Consider the following 17,056-nt stretch of genomic DNA (forward strand, 5'->3'; position numbering starts at 1 on the left):
ACCATAGAGACTACAGATGTATTAACTGCTACTGCTACAGCTCCGAAAAAGCGGTAGCTTAAGAAGCTCTTGAAAACTTAAGTTATCTTTAAGAGGAGGAGTATTCCTCTATTGTCAGGACCACCGAAAAATCCGAGGTGGGAGCAACCTTGAGGTAAGGCTGCATTTCAGGTGCGCTTTAACCAAAACGAAACTGGGGGTATCCTGGGTCATGTTTTTCAAAGACCAGAGACCAACTTGTTCCTGGCCTGTGACTTATTCTTAGAAGAATCATAAATAAGGTCATAGTTATGGACTTTGAACAACAAACCAGAGGAGCTGACTGTCAACTCCTTCCACATAGTCTCGGGATCTACAGAAAATATTTACTAGTAACTTATTGTATAGACAACTGCCAAATTGTCAAACATTGTCTTTGGAATGAAAAAACAGACACTGAAATTTGTTAAACTATCATTTTATTTTTAATTCTTCAAATTCAAAGAAATATTAAGTCAATTCTGTGAGTTAGTTAATTTTCGCTGCTTCCGACATTATAATTGTACTAGTTATTTATCTTCAGGCAGTTTCAAATTATTTCATCAATCTTGGTCTTTTCTTTTAACTTATACAGTGGAATATGCTTGTTCATTGGTGTGAGTAATTTTCAATATCTTGCCAAACAGCCTGTGGCAACTGAAAAGCCAGTTGCATATATTAGACTTTTCTGTTTGTGCTCGATGCAGCAAAACAATTTATGCTGAAAACCCAACTTTATAGAGTTGCAGGCACTTATATAACTAATTCAAAAATACATCTCTTTCAGTAATTAAGAAAACAATATTGACCTATATAGTTGGCAGGCAAGTGGTAGAGCAAAGCATGTTTTATGGCTATACTCATTTTCCATTTTACTTTGTTGTTATTTATGCTATTTTCTCTCCCCAATCTGACTACATGTATTCTATTTCATCCCGCCCGTTTTGTAAGCTCGATCAATATTTGAGACCAATCTTATTAATCTACGTACTCAGCTGGTCCTTTATAGCTCAGCTCTAGAAGAAAATTCCCATCAGTTTCAGTGTTGTGCAAACTTTTCAGTAGCTTAGAATGTTCAAGGTGGCCTTATACGCAGAGTGCACTGTCAGCCACTGATTCCCCTCAGCCCTGGGCACAGCTGACAAGGTTCTGGAGCCCCTGAGCCAGGGAGCCCAGTGAAGAGCAGAGTCTAGTTCTCCCAGGCAGCCCAAACGCAGCCTGATTTAGGATGTGAGAAAACCTCCTCTGGCAGCAGCCCTCTCTGGCTCTGCTACTTGGTACTGAGGGTAGGATAGCCAGTGAGGGGCCTTACTGCCTGCACATCTAGCCCTGCCACCCGGCGCAGAGCACTCAACAGCATTGATCGCAAGGGGTACAGCTTGAGTTCACTTTGCAGGGAGCCCATGGAGCTCTGCTGGCTTCCAAGTTGAGGCTCGGGACACAGATCCATCTCTCCATCCCTCATCTCCATGTTCACATAGACACACACTTTAGTCCTTTGGAGGCTGCCATATTTTTGCAACGGACTCCAAACCAGATGCAGGCTTTCACAGAGCGTCCTCATGCTGCCAATCCAAATCGGAACGTCAGCATTTTGCTATGAAAAAGTCTCATCAGATTTGAAATCATTAGCATCATCACGAGAAAATGGAACATTATTTTGTCTTGGACAGAAAAGAATGATTGTTTCGTTTCCAACTATGGTGAAATTTTGAATGAGTGTAAAAAAAAACATTTTTTACATTTTGATATTTCACTTATTTTGTTGATAGTGATTATCTAGAGGTCAACTTTTTTCATAAAGATATGAAATGATTTTATGTAGAACTTTACGCCAACTCATATTTAAATCACTTCTAATATTTTTCTATTTTATTTTTTAACAGGCAGGATGATATGGAATACATTGAGTCAGACACATATTTTACTAAGCTCCAGGGAGCCTTATCATTTTTTCTATGACATAACCCTGGAAACTTTGGTGGAGGAACTTCCATGAGGGATTTTCGGTGGCTCACAAGTGAGCAAGGTTCCCTCCAAAGGGCTTCCCAAACTGGGCGCCAGGCCTTTCCTCCGGACCCTGGCCCGCAGCTCCCTTAGCCTCAACAATGAAATACCACCATCATAAAATTGCACAGGATCCCATGAAATGGGGCCACGTGCAACGTTTATCCTCGACTTCGCACTCGATCAGCAGACAGACTCATTCCCTTCAAGTTCAGCTTCGGTGCCAACTGCCTTGGACAAAGTAGTTACCCAACATTTCCTCTTTAAGACCTCGGGGCCTTCCTTCTTCTACCTTGCGCAGCCAGCGAGCCAAGGTGGCTGGTCTGGAGAAGCCGCTCCTTGCGATGCACACATTCCCCCTTTCCTTGGGCGGCTTGGGCGCGCACCACGCCCAGGTCTCCAGGCTTCGGTGGGGCAGCCTCCTGCGCCCTGCCTGGCTCCGCAGACGCGGCAAGTGAGCAACGGGCCCTCGCCTCGCGCATTATCTGCAGGTGCCCAAGGGGGTACCAGCCGAAGCCCGAAGCCCGAGACCAGAGCTCTCCGACCACCTCCCAAGACCCCTCCAGGTTCTGCGCCCCTGCGCGTGGTCGTGCCAGTAACCTGACCGGCGCACCAACCCGAGGGAAAGGGCAGCTGCGACACCTTGGGCAATTATCCAGGAACTGCCATCTCACCCTTCCCCCATCGCCCTGGGTGTTTATCTTCGCTTCTGCTCCCCACCCGTTTCTCTTTCACTTTTGTTTTCGCTGGGGGGTTGGGACTCCTGGAGTTCAGAGCGCTCACCCAGTTCACTCGCTCTCCGGCGGCGCCGTAGCTCGAAAGGAAAGGCAGTCGGGTGGCCGTGCCCTCTGGCTGCGCCACCTGCAGTCCCTCACCCAGCAGCCCGGACTCGATGGAGGTACAGAGTTCAGCCTCTCCGCTTTGGGAAGGGAGGTGTGGGTGGTTGAAAGGGCGTTAGAATTTCCCCCGAACAGTCTCCGCCTTGGACCCCTCCCACCTCCAGCTGGACCCACCCGGCTCCCCGACAGGCTGCCCCGCCCTCTTCTAGGGAACACTAGACTGTGACTTCAGTTTTCACTTGCACTTCGTGCAGAGATTTTTCACCTTCTGGCCCTTTATTTCTCTGGTGTCCTCTTCTCGCCATCCTCCGCTTCCAGAGGAGCGCAGATTGCTGGTCACTTGGCCGTCCCGCGGGTTCCCTAGTGCGCTCCTCTCTTTGCCTGTCGCCAGCTGCAGGTGAGACGCCAGGGTGGGTTGGCGGAGAGCAGTGACGTGCGCCTGACCGCCCTCGCCAAGCCGCAGGTTCAAAGAGAAGACGGCGTCTGGCTGCACCAAGCGCTGAGTTTCTCACCCCATTGAGCTCAGAAAGTTCAAGAAAGGTACTGCATCTTCCCGCTTCTTCCCAGCTCCCTCCCAAACCCCCTGCAAGCCTGCGCGCGCGGGAACACACAGGACTGTCTGTACCTTTGCTGGCAAAATCAAATTCGCCTCCTTTTCTTTGATCGGGAACCTTGCCTTCCAGGGAGAGGAATTTGCAGGAATGGTCACTTTTGGCAGTCAGACCTGGGCCTGTATTTTCAGTTCCAATCCTGGACAAGACATCTGTCTCTCAGAAAAGCAGTATGAGAAACTTGGAAGAAATGCAGGGGATTTGCATTCCATTCAAATCCTTGTTCAAGGTGGTTTTAAATTAAATTCCAGTTATTTTTTTCAAGTGTTATTGAGACTGCCTTTGCAAGTGTATACAATTTATTTGAATTTAACTATGTAATCCCATGCACTTAAGGGTTTGCTAACTTCCGTGCATGTATAAGGTAAGGTTACTCTTCAGTGATGCTTATAACAGATTCTTAAATAGTGAGTCAGAAGTTTTGAAACTAGGAGTGAAGTGGTTGTCACTCGCTATTATTTTCCACTGTGTGTTTTTTTTAAAGCTACTTTCTTTTTTATTGAATGCACTGGGGGTGACATTGGTTAATGAAATTATATAGGCTTCAGGGGTACAATTCTATAATACAGCTTCTTCCTCGTGCCATGGCACTGGTGATGGTGTCAATTTGTAGCTGATAGGCATCTTCATCTTGTCCATGTGCCCACAGAGGCTTTATTCAGTCTGGATGTTACAGCACCCTGCTGGGTGAACTGGGCAATACAGATGCAATTTCAAACTCCCGCCCTTTCATTAAAAAGCCGCGTCAGGCCCTAACCAGTTTGGCTCAGTGGATAGAGCGTCAGGCTGTGGACTCAAGGGTCCCAGGTTTGATTCCTATTAAGGGCATGTACCTGGGTTGCGGGCACATACCCAGTAGGGAGTGTGCAGGAGGCAGCTGATTGATGTTTCTCTCTCATTGATATTTCTAACTAACTGTCCCTCTCCCTTCCTCTCTGTAAAAAAAAATCAATAAAATATATTTCAAAAAAAAAAAAAAGCCGGGTTAGTGGGTATGGTAGACAGAAGGAGGAAGTACTAAAGAAAGAATGTAATATATATATATATATGAAATATAATATATATATGAAATATAATATATATATGAAAGAAAGGACTGAAGACAAAGTAGTAGTCACTTTAGATTTTAAAAGTGATGAAAAATTTAAAAATTTCCTTCCTATAGTTAAGAAGTGTCAGAAAGTTCTGAAGTTTTTTATGGTAGTGTTTTAATGTCATATTCTTATAGTTCTTCCTCTGTTTTGTGTTCTCAAAGTTTTAGTCGTACTCAGAATGACCTTCCCTGCAGCCCTCTGCTCTGGGACAAAGGGGCAGAAGGGAGTTGGGTTGGCCACTGGTCCAGAAGCTGTAATAGGCAGCGTGTTCACAGGATTCTACTCAGCTGTTTAAATGGGTCTCAGACCCAAAACAGTTTTTTAACATTTGAATTCACTGCTCTGCTGATGTGGAGGGGGAACTCCAGAACCTGATTTGAAGCTGTAGTTCTGGAATTTGGAATTTTCCTACAGATTACCAGTGGGCTTAAGAAAATCAATGTGATGCCTTTTGTTTTAATCCATGAGATTCAGATGTAAATGTGAACAGCTGTATCACAAAACATGTTTGTCAATGAATTGCATGTTTATAAACTTCTTTGGAGGATGGGAGAAATAGCAGTTTAAAGTTTATTGAAATAGTTTGATAACTGGAGGGGTTTAAGCCCTAGGAGGTCCTCAGGTTTGCTGGCTCTGAGTAAACTTCAGGAAGACTGTGAAGGAAGTACTGAAATTTGTGTATAAGTGGATTTTTCCAAGGGAAATACCCATAATTCTAATCAGCTTTTTAAACGGGTCTTGGACCCAAAACATTTTTTAAAACATTTTAAAATTTAGAAGACTGTCCTTTTTTCTTCTCCTTACTGTTAAGTTTTGCTCATTCTGTAACTGTTCTTTTGAAGGTTAGGTAATGATAATACAGAATACTGTCTTTGGGCCCACAACTTGAATTATGGGAAATAATACTAATCCTAGGTAATTTTTTGAGTTCTTATTATGTATCAGATGTTGTTCCAAGAATGGATGTATTTTTTTAAAATTGTCATAATAAACTTATGTGGTGGTAAGGATTGTATTTTGTAGCTTAGGAAATGGGAAAATAGCATAATTTAATAACTTCCCCCAAGTTACAGCTAAAAGGTGGTAGAGCTGGGATTTGAACCCAGACAGATTTGGTCACTGATATTTATGAAGAATATTATTTCCATAGAAATACTTCCCACAATTTGACAGTGACAGTCAACCCCTATTGCATTTGGGTGCAGGGTTATGGTGAATGTTGGGTTTAAAGCCATGCTTACATGGTTATTACATGATTGACATTATTAATGATATATTTAAGGATGGCCCTTATGACCAGATAATATTCACAGGAGTGTCTATATGTGTTTGGTTATTTGGAGACATTTCCTTTATGGTTCCTGAATGAAAACATTTGTCTAATTTGTACCAGTTTTTGCTGACAGAGCTTGACAAGTAGTGGGCAAATGTGGATTGATCTATATGTTTCTATCTATTGATCTACCTGTCTATTCATCCATCCAAACAGAAGCCTGGGATTCATGGGGAGATCAGGACAGAAGACTTTCCCATTCTATCACAACTGAGGCGGTAGAGTCAGCCGTTTGGGAAGTCTGCTTTCAGAAAGATTTAAGGTATGACGCTTGGCAAAAAGCCAGCTTTTTTCTTCAGCTCAGTATTAGCTCTTGGATTAATTTACCTAGTAATTACAGATTACTGCATGAGACTGTTGAGACTGAACATTGCCTAAGTGCTTGCTGCTACCCTATTTGATGTATTGGATGGGAAAATCCCATAGGAGAGTTGAGAGAACATCTGGGGTTGTAGCTAGTACTGGAATGTGTTATAACTATTACATTTATTACTTTGCTCTATGTCAAGGAATGGTTTCCTTTTTTTAAAAAAAAAGTTATTTAGTGCTGGAATCAGAAATAGAAAATAAGAGGCTCTTTGGTCTCACTTGCACATATTTTATATCAGGAGGCAGGTATTTGTATGCATATATTTTCCAGTGTTTTTTTCCACTTTGAGTCTATTGGTGTCTTGCCAGTCGTTTTCAGAAGAGCAGAGGACTGTATGTAGACACATAAAAATGGACCAAGAACTCTGAGTCCCTATTAGCTGATCATGTTCAAATAATACACAATTGCTTCTTACCCCAATGCTGACAAGATGCAGGGACGATCAGGAGAATGACAGAAAGTGTTTACTCAGATAAAGGAATTGAAACTGAAAATGATCCTAGAAGAAGAATATATGATGCTTGTAAGGTGGGGGGAGGGGGAAAGCTCTACTTATCACAGGGACATGGAGAGAGACCAGTGACACATTCAAGGACCTATTGTGTCAATTCTCCCCTTGCACATGGTTAGCACGGACTTCTGAAATTTTCAAATAATTATTCTTTAATTAAACATGTTACAGTTAGAAATATTACAATATAGCTTTCCAATTTCTTTGACTTTCTTCATCCTCTGCAGCAACAAAAATAAGTATTGAAATGTAATCATTTAAGAATTTTATTGTTGAAAACTATTATTTATGTTACTTTAAATATTATTAGTATGCAGGTAACCACAATAACTCATTAACTTTGATAAGAAATTATTAGGCATAAAGCTAAACTATATTGGAAGTGTATATGTGTATAGATGTAGATATGGGTGTGTTGCGATCAAGGCTTCCATTGGAGAGGGTTTCCCTAACATCCCTTTTTCAGATTGCCCCTCCATTTGGCAAGAGGCAGGGTGAGATTCTGGATGTGGGGGGAGATGCCTCTCTTTTGATAAAATGGGAAGAGGGTGATTATGAAAGGGGAAGTGGGAAAGGAGAACTTGCTAGAAATGTGCTTGCCTCAGGCATATTTCAGGCATATCACTCATAAAAATAGTGAGCCTGGAAGTAGGTTTCTATAGATCTCTCTATGTCCAACCAGAGCTTGAAAAGCTGCCAGCTACCCCAGGAGTGCCTGCACTTCGCTTTGAAGGTCTCTAATCATACTTATTGCCCACCCGCCACCTGGTTAGAGGGGTGGGGTTGGGAAGAGATTCCAGCCAAGCTTGGGGGCTTGGATATCTTTTTCGGCCTAGTCTCTTCCATTCCTCAGCTCTGGTTACACTTTCTCTGGGCTCTAGACGCACTTGCTATTTGTCAGCTTTCCTGTGTCCCATTCAAAATGCCCACCCTCTGTAGCTTTTGCGTCCCCTTCTACTGCCCAGGATGAATGATTTTTCTCCCTTATATGAATGTATTTGGTGCTGTCTGTATTCCCCTATAATAGCTTTTGTCTCTGTACATTCATCTTATTATGTGTTTGTCTCTGCAGTTATGTTTTAAATAAAGATAGAACAATGTGACCTGTATGCCCAGCCAAGGGCAGGTCACATAGTTGACTTTTACTGACTTCAGTGAGAGTTATTCGGGTCATCCAACAGCTTGACAGCTAAGCAGAGGAATGTAAAACATAAGTAATATAACAAAACCAATGTTACAATCCTATATAATAAAAGAGAAACATGTAAATTGACCTTCCCTCTGCTACGCTCACCAGCCAATCAGGAATGAGTATGCAAATTAACCTGACAAAGATGGCGGGTTAAATTTCATACACAGGTGCTGGGCAGAGAGTAGAGCGGGAGAGCCAGCAGAGAGTGGAGTGGCTTGGGGAACTTGGCTCCCCAAGTTGCCAGACGGAGAGCAGAGAGGGAGAGCTGGTGGCTTGGAGGACTTGGCAGAGTGGGAGGCTGTGGGACTGAGACAGAGCAGGAAGGGAAGAATATATGTGTTTTCAGACGGTCTTAGGCGACCCCTGTGAAAGGGTCATTCGACCTCCAAAGGGGTTGCGATCCACAGGTTGAGAACCGCTGCACTGGAGCAAGTTACTGTTGCAGTGGGGGATGGAGGGAAAGGAAAGGTGAGAGACATAAGTAAAATCAAAGTGTCTAGGAAAAATTAAAGGGAAGATATCTAAAACTTCCAAGAAATCTTCACCAATGAAGCAAAGAAAAAACAAAAAGCCTCTATTATTCTGTGGGCAACAAACCAAACTGGGTTGGGGGTCTCAGACAATTCGCTTATATGATTGCAAAGACAGACAAAAACTCTCGGATTGGAGAGGGCTCCCCTGAGGGCTCCCAGATTGGAGAGGGTGCAGGTTGGGTTGAGAGACCCACCCCCAATGCATGAATCTTCATGCACCAGGCCCCTAGTATTATAATAAAAGCAGTATTTTAGGAAATTTGGTCTGGGGTAAGATTTATTGAGGAAAAAACACATTAGAGGTAAGGGAACTAGCCATAAATTCATGGCAGTCTTCCAAGTGTGTAGCCTCCTTCCTATCACCTGCTGAAGGGCATAGCTCTAATAATTCATCCTTTCTCTCCACCATCACTACTTTTCTCTCTGTGGTGGGTCTTTCCAATCACTATATAGCCATGCTATATTTTTTTCTGTTAAAACAAAACAAAACAAAACAAAAAAACCCTCATGCTTCTCTTCAGCCATCACCTAGTGTTTCTGTCCCCATTTTATGGAAAATTTTCAAAGTCAATTCAGTTCTGTCACCAATTTCTCTCTTCTTAGTCTCTCTTGAACCACCCAGGTTGTGGTCCCCACTGCTCCACTAAAAATGTACTTGTCAGAGGTTCTAAGAACCCCCATGCTAACTGCAGTGGTCAGTGCTTGGCTCCGACCTGTGCATACCCCTAGAGTTCTGGATTGGCTTGGAATACCTTCTTACTTCCTTTTACCTCACCAGCACCTATCTGTCTCCTTTACTGGTTCTTTTTTCCCCTACCCTTTTAAATAGAGAAGTTCAAGGGCCCAGTGCTTAGGCCTTTTCTCTGTCTATACTCACTCCCTTGGTGACCTTATTCAGTCTCTTGGCTGTTAATGTCTTCATACATGGATACTTGCTATATTTATATCTCCAATCATCACTTCTTTCTAAACTCCAGACCCAACAGTCTTTCAACATCCCCGATTAGATATCTAGTACTCAGCAGATTCCTGACTTAACCCAAAACTGCTCCTCCCACTGTCTTCCCGATCTCAGTTGATGGTAATTCCATATTTTTAGGTGCAGAGACAGTCAATCAATGAATCTTGGATTTGCCCTTGACGTCTCTTTTTCTCACACCTCACATTAATCTTCCACTAACCCATTTACCTGTGCCTTCCAACTGTTTCCCACATCTGACCTTATCAGCCCCTTCACTGTGCCACCTCGTTCCAGCTATCGATATCATATCTCATGGTATTATTGCAAGAGTGGGTCTCCCTGTTGCTACATTTCACCCTCCACCCAACCTTCTTCTCAATACAACACAAGAGCCAGAATGTTTAACCTGTTTCTGCTCTGCCTTCATTAAATAATAAAAACCAACACAAACCCACCTAACAAACAAAACAAAACAAAAATCCCTGAGAACGATAACTTAAAAAAAAACAACCCACAATAATTTGTCATTATTGTGCAACTGGGCTACCTTCAGCTGGTTGGTTCTTCTTAGGTTGCTGGGGAGAAACATTCAAGAATTTTCTTCAAAAAAGGTAAAGATACAAATTATGAACAACAAATATGCATCTATCAACAAGTGAATCTAAGAATCAAGTGAATAAATAATCTGATGAACAGAATGAACTGGTGATTATAATAGAATCAGGGACATAGAAAGGGAATGGACTGACTATTCTTGAGGGGGAAAGGGGTGTAGGAGATGCGGGAAGAGACTGGACAAAAATCGTGCACCTATGGATGAGGACAGTGGGTGGGGAGTGAGGGCGGAGGGTGGGGCGGGAACTGGGAGGAGGGGAGTTATGGGGGGAAAAAAGAGGAACAAATGTAATAATCTGAACAATAAAGATTTAATTTAAAAAAAAAGAATTTTCTTCAGCTCATCTATCTGGCAACTCAGCTGGGCTGGCTGGAAAGTTCAAGGCTTTCCTCTTCTTTGTCCATGAGAGATAGTTCTTGTCAGCAGTTGAGAAGCCTGCTTCGTGTTCATAGAGAGTTAGGAATCTAGAGACCTTTTGTGTTCTCCCTTTTGTTTAGCTGGTGGTAATTAAAATTATAGGAAAATTTTCTTATAAATCTTGGGAGCTTCCTGTACATTTTTTCATTCCTTGAGAAAAAGACATACCCACAAAACTCTTAACACAGGCTCCTCTTGACTTTGGCTGCAAGTCAGATTGCTGAAGTACGAGCCCTTGGGGTTTCAGAGGCGCTTCTGTCTCCCTGACAGAGCCTACGAGGCACTACATTTTAAATCTTTCTGAGGTCTTCATGAGAGATTTTCCCCAGCCACATACTTGATTTGATCTTTAACCTGAGAGCACATGGTGCTAGTAGATCCCTGGATGTGATTTTTGCCCTAAAACGACTTCTTTCTTTAAGAATCTTTTGCTGACTAGACAAGCAAGCAGGACAATAAATTTTCGTATCCAACCTAGCAAGTCCTGATTTCCTCTAAATTCTGCTGAACATTTCAGTTCATCTTTCTCTTCCTGTAATTAATCCTAGGCAGCTAAACGAAGTCAGTTTTCACATTTAGAAACCTTAAGCATGTCCATAGTTCATGAGATACATTTCCTTAATTCTGTATTGTTGCTGGTGACAGTGTTGCTAAACATCTTACTATTATATAACACTAGAGGCCCCTTCCGGCTGCTGGCTGGGGCCTTCCTTCATTCCGTGCCGCACCCTGGTGGTCAGTGCACATCATAGCGAGTGATCGAACTCCCAGTCTCCTGGTCGAACTCCCGAGGGGACAGTTTGCATATAAGGCTTTTATTTATATAGATGAGTAGCCCTCTCTCTGATAATAATTTCATCAGTGCCCTTCTAGCTGACAGTGTCCTTGCTTCTCTTCAGGTGTTTCTCCACCCCTGGTCTCATATTAATTTTAGTGCCAGTTCTTAATTGCTATGTAATAAACTACCCCCAAATTTGTTCAAGGTTTCCAGCTTAGAAATTTGGACAGAAAATAAAAAAGGCAACGACTTATCTTCACTCCACAATGTCTATGGTCTCAGCTGGTGTGACTCCAAAGCTCAAAGATTGTCTGAGATGGCTTAGGACATTGGGTAATATATATAGGTTCTCAGCTGTGACTGTTGTCTGAGTCCTTCTCCACTTGGCGTTTCCACCAGGCTAAATTGGGCAACAAAAGGCTGTGTACAGACATATTGAGAAAGTGGCTCTCTGCAAGGCAAGAAGAGAGAACTCACCAGAAACCAGCCCTTCCAGCACTTTGATCTTGGAGTTCCAGCCTCCAGAATTGTGAAAAAAAATTTCTATAGCTTAAACCATCCAGTCTGTGGTTTTCTGTGATGGAAGCCCTAGCAGAGCAGACTGAGAGTGATACAAATGCCTTTACTGTATACCATGCAGCAATCAAGCTGATTCAGGCACCTCCCCAAGAGTGAAATAAGTGCAGAACATAGTCTTATGTCAGTTCAATTTATGTTTGGTTAACCTATGAATTAAGTAAAAACTTTCAGTTTTTAGAGCCTTTATTGATTTACTTTTTCAGATAAGGGATTTAAATATGTTGTATTTTTGATTCTTTAATACATGCCTTTCTCTATTTGAATGTGAGCTACAGGAGAGCTTATAATTTTGTTATTTTGTTCATTGCAATAACTCCGTTTGTCATGGCATATGGTAGGCACTAATAAATATTTACAGAATGGGTGTCAAAGAGTAGGGTATGTTAAAAGTAAAGGGGAACCCTGACCGGTTTGGCTCGGTGGATAGAGCGTCAGCCTGCGGACGCAAGGGTCTCAGGTTCGATTCCAGTCAAGGGCATGTACCTTGGTTGCGGGTACATCCCCAGTGGGGAGTGTGCAGGAGGCAGCTGATTGATGTTTCTCTTTCATCGATGTTTCTAACTCCCTATCCCTCTCCCTTCCTCTCTGTAAAAAATCAATAAAATATATATATAAAAAATAAATAAAAGTAAAGGGGAATAGAAAGAAGAGTTATTTCAAAGAAGATCAAGTTTATTTCTTCATTCACCTGTTTCCTTTGGCAATATGCTTTTCAATTCCAAGTATGGGCAAGAGGCTCTTCTAAGTACTTGACAGGCCTTGATTCAGTCGGAGGGGCAAAGTACAAAGTGAGTCCTGGTGACATCATCAAGATTTTAATCTTGGGAGTCAGGAAAAATAAACAGTGGAGGAACAGACGTTGGTTACAACTGGGAAATGGATGAATTTGATTTTGCAAACATTAAGACTGAGATAAAAGTGGAACATGCAGTTGCATATGTCCTGTAATTTATTAGAAATACTGGACTGAAGATTGGGTGAGCTATTTGTACAAGATATTTTGTTTTGTGACTTAATAGTAAAGAATGATTGACTGAAGCAACTGTCAGAATATTTCCTCAGGAGGCCAATGCACGTATAAAAGGTTTTGAGAAGAAGACCAGAGGGATCTTTACGTCGCTGTGCTGGGCTCTGACAGAAGGAATGTTCAGAAAATGTCTTCAAGAAGGTGTTGGCCAGTTTTTAGGTCTTCAGAGAGAATGTCAGACTTCACACCTTCCCGCCTAGCTTCCCTGTCATACTTACTCTGTCTGATGCTCTCACAATGGATTTTATATCCCCGTATGACTATGTACTCATCTTTTCTCTTTTAATCACAGTATAATTGACATAAAACATTATATTCGTTTCAGGTGTATAACCTACTGATTCAATATTTGTATAAATGGCAAAATGATCATCACAATAAGTTTAATTAACATTCATCACCACGCATAGTTACTGCATTTTTCCCCTTGTAATGAGAACTTTTAGAGACTTACTCTCTTAGCAACTTTCAAATATACAGCACAGTATTGTTAACTATAGTCACTATAGTGTACATTACATCCCCATGCCTTCTTTATTTATCTGGAAGTTTTGTACCTTTCAACACCCTTCAGTCATTTCACCCACCCCCAACCCTGCCTCCAGCAACCACCAATATGTTCTCTCTATCTATTAGCTCATTGCTTTAAAAACATATCCACTTTAAAGAATCACTTCCTTATGAAGTTCTCATGGCAAAACCCCAACTTTGCCACCTCTCTGGCCCCCTGAAAAATATCGCCCACACCCCTCCTTTATGTTCTCTCCACGGATACTTTTGTAACACTGTGTGCAGTATTTTACAATATTGACTTGTGTTCACGTTGCCTCTCTGTGGTAATTGGTAAAGGTGGTCCTAAGGATGGCAAGAATGTGATAATGGAGTCTGAAGGGCTGCAGTTTGGGAAGCATTGCATCCTTGTGTGACTAGCACCTTGCCCAGCACATAGTAGATCTTTAATTATGTTCTTTTTGTTGTCAGTAATTATCACATATTGCTGAGGGGTCAAGAAATATAAGGTTCTGAGGAAAGGAGCTTGACTAGATTTATTTGGAAATAACCCATCAGTGATCACATAACTTTTGGGAAACCATTCCCATCATATTCAAAAAAAGGCAAATACAATTTCTTGAGGGTTGAAGGCCTAATTGGGGCCAGGCTACAGATAGAATCCTTACATTCATTATTTGGATCATACTTATGAGCTCTTTGGAGTAGTATGACCTTCAGAGAACTTAAAAAAAAAAGGACTGTTTATCATTGTGTGCCAGTTTGTTCACTGAAGGGATACTTTTACAAATTGCAAAATAAATTCTTTAATAAGTGCAAGGGGGAAAAACAAGGCACACTCTATTGTCCAACTTGCTTCAAATCAAAAACCTTTCCTTTTCCTAATTCCAGTTACCAAATGTTTTGAAAAAAAATTTTCAATAGACAAAAACAGTGAGAGAATTTTATAAGAATAGCAGTATCCTATATAATGAAAGCTTAACATGCTAAGTGTCCAGTCATCCAATCAACCAATCAAAGTGTAATATGCTAATGATATGCTAAGGCCGCTCAACTGCTCACTATGACATGCACTGACCACCAGGAGGCAGACAGTCGACCAGTCACTATGATGTACACTGACCACCAGGCAGCAGATGCTCCAACCTGTAGGTTAGCTTGCTGCTGGGGTCCAGCTGATGGGGACTGAGCGAGATGGGCCGGACATGCCCTGAAGCTCTCCTGCAGTCCCTTCCAGGCTGGCCAACCTGATCATGAACTGGTGGGGTCCCTCAGCCTGGCCTGTGCCCTCTCTCAATCCAGGACACCTTGGGAGATGTTGGAGAGCAGGTTTTGGCCCGATCCCACAGGCCAGCCAAGGGAACCCACTGGTGCCTGAATGCGTGCACTGGGCTCCTAGTAGTTGATAATTATTTAGTGCCTCTTCTCTTGAGAATGCAAGAGAACAAATACACAGTCATAACAACATTACTCTATCACTTTAAAATTTGTAATAATCCCAAATGTCAGATTTTAAAAATCTATAGTTTATATCTTTAGAGTCTACCCCTAAGAAGCAAGATTCTAGTTCTCGTTGTTTTGTGAAGGACCTTTAAAACTTCAGACATGTGACGTGATGATGAATTTAGGTTTGATATTGAGGTATTTCTCTTCTAAAACCTCAACCTCTCTTAATTCAAGGCACAATCGAAGTTTATAAAGCATTTGCTTCCAGGCTACGGGTTTGAATCCAGATAGGCTAGCAACAGACCAGATTGAGGAGCCTATACTATTGTATTCTGGATTTAACAACCCCATGACTCTCTACTCCTCCAATACCTCATTCCCCAAGGTTTCTTCCAAGACTTTTGCTCTAGGTACCCCTCTGTCTGGTGGTAGTGATGGGATGAGCAATTGCTTAGATCTAAGGTATAGACATATGCAATTGTGTTGCCAACTGCATAAGTTCTGTGTGGCCCATAGTCCAGGCCCAGACTGCAAGTACCAGTCAAGGTTAACACATGCAGTGAAGCAGGCTTCTCCCAGGTCCTACCTTTCAGGGAAAATGAGGGTGAGAACAAGATACTGCCATTTAGAAACCTCTTCTCCATCTCCCCCTCCACTTCTGGGCCCTAACTATCCAGCTCTGAGCTGCCAAACAATTCCCTTCTCCACCCATGGGATTTTCACAGATGTGGCGTCAGTTCCTGAGCATTCCACAAACCACCTTATTTCTCTGGAACCTACAGGGCAGATTTTCAAAGAAGGAGCCAGCTGCCCTTGCTGATTCTTCATCTAACTGATCCATACAAGAAACAGTAGCTATATAAATGTATGATGCTATATATCAACCCACACTGGGCAAAGATCCCAAAGATCTGAGTGTGAAAGCAAGAGTGGTAACTTAGCCAGTGAGGAGATTTCCACCTTCTCATTCATCCAAGGCGGAAAGGTGGTAATTGCTCTGCGTTGAGTTATGAGAAAGCAGAGCTGTCTCAGAGCAGTTGTGGATGGCATGTTTACTTTAGTTGTTCTGACCCAGAAAGTAGTGGTATGAAAATAAGTGGAATGAAGTAGATTGCATTGTAGAAGTATTTTGCTGGTGGTACTAGTGTTGTTGCAGGATAGTTACATCTAAGATCCAAAATTAAAACAAACCAAAATCTACAGCCCTTCAGTTATTGTCAATACATATGGGGTTATGCACCCCTTCCCAGCCTATTGTAATCCTAGATTTGGGGGATAAGTTGACCTCTTTTGAAATTGAAGCTAACATGGAGAGACAGCACAATGGATCATGCATACCTCATGCTTTCTCTTCCCTGAATGAGCTACTAGTGAAGAATTGAACTGGGAACCCAAGACACAAGGTCAACCCCAATATTACCTCTTTGTGTAAAACTGCAAAAATACATTTAGTTTCTCTGCACTTTGGTTCTCTTCTGGAAAATTAGGATGATAAGACTGGAGGCCTTACCTCAGGTATCAAATCTGATGGTTTTGAGGCTTAGCACAAGGTAGGTGAATTTGATCATATGCTGCTAACCATCTGTGACTGTCACAGATGAACTTAGGCACTGGAAGGGACTTCAGACATGGGCCAACCTGGCCTCCTTATTTTAAAGATTAAAAAAAAACACACCTGAATCTCAATACCAGATATCAAGATGTATTACAAAGCCACTGTTCTCAAAACTACCTGGTATTGGCGCAAGAATAGGCATATAGATCAATGGAATAGAATAGAGAGCCCAGAAATCGGCCTGAACCAATATGCTCAATTAATATTTGACAAAGGAGGCAAGAACATACAATGGAGCCAAGATAGTCTCTTCAATAAATGGTGTTGGGAAAATTGGACAGATATATGCAAGAAAATGAAACTAGTCCACCAACTTACAACATACACAAGAATAAACTCAAAATTGGTAAAGGACTTAAATGTACGATGGGAAACCATAAAAATTCTAGAAGAATCCAAAGGCAACAAAATCTCAGACATATGCCGAAGCAATTTCTTCACTGATACAGCTCCTAGGACACTTGAAACTAAAGAGAGAATGAACAAATGGGACTACATCAAAATAAAAAGCTTCTGCACAGCAAAAGAAACCATCAACAAAACCACGAGAAAACCCACTGTGTGGGAAAACATATTTGCCAATGTCATATCTGATAAGG

At 42.0% G+C, this 17,056-nt stretch overlaps 1 protein-coding gene and 1 long non-coding RNA gene across 7 annotated transcripts in view; one reads left to right on the top strand and one right to left on the bottom strand.

Moving 5' to 3' along the window:
- Window positions 1-445: 445 nt before the first annotated feature.
- Window positions 446-2,900, bottom strand: LOC107183462. The gene is made up of 2 exons (XR_001514251.1): window positions 2,809-2,900; window positions 446-675 (listed from the first exon to the last, which is right to left on the bottom strand). It is a non-coding gene; the product is annotated as an uncharacterized LOC107183462 (long non-coding RNA).
- IL15 (interleukin 15) overlaps window positions 2,832-17,056 on the top strand; it is a 63,416-nt gene continuing 49,191 nt past the window's right edge. For 2 of the 6 annotated variants that reach the window (XM_015565526.1, XM_015565527.1), the window contains exons 1-2: window positions 3,193-3,404; window positions 6,059-6,164. The gene's annotated coding sequence lies outside the window, so the exon portion shown is untranslated. Of the gene's footprint in view, window positions 2,924-3,187; window positions 3,405-6,058; window positions 6,165-17,056 lie in introns of those variants that run through there. The other 4 variants (XM_006766069.2, XM_015565525.1, XM_015565524.1 and 1 more) reach the window with 4 other exon arrangements.

This window comes from Myotis davidii, unplaced genomic scaffold (genome assembly GCF_000327345.1).
Source record: "Myotis davidii unplaced genomic scaffold, ASM32734v1 scaffold436, whole genome shotgun sequence".
NCBI classification, from domain to species: domain Eukaryota; kingdom Metazoa; phylum Chordata; class Mammalia; order Chiroptera; family Vespertilionidae; genus Myotis; species Myotis davidii.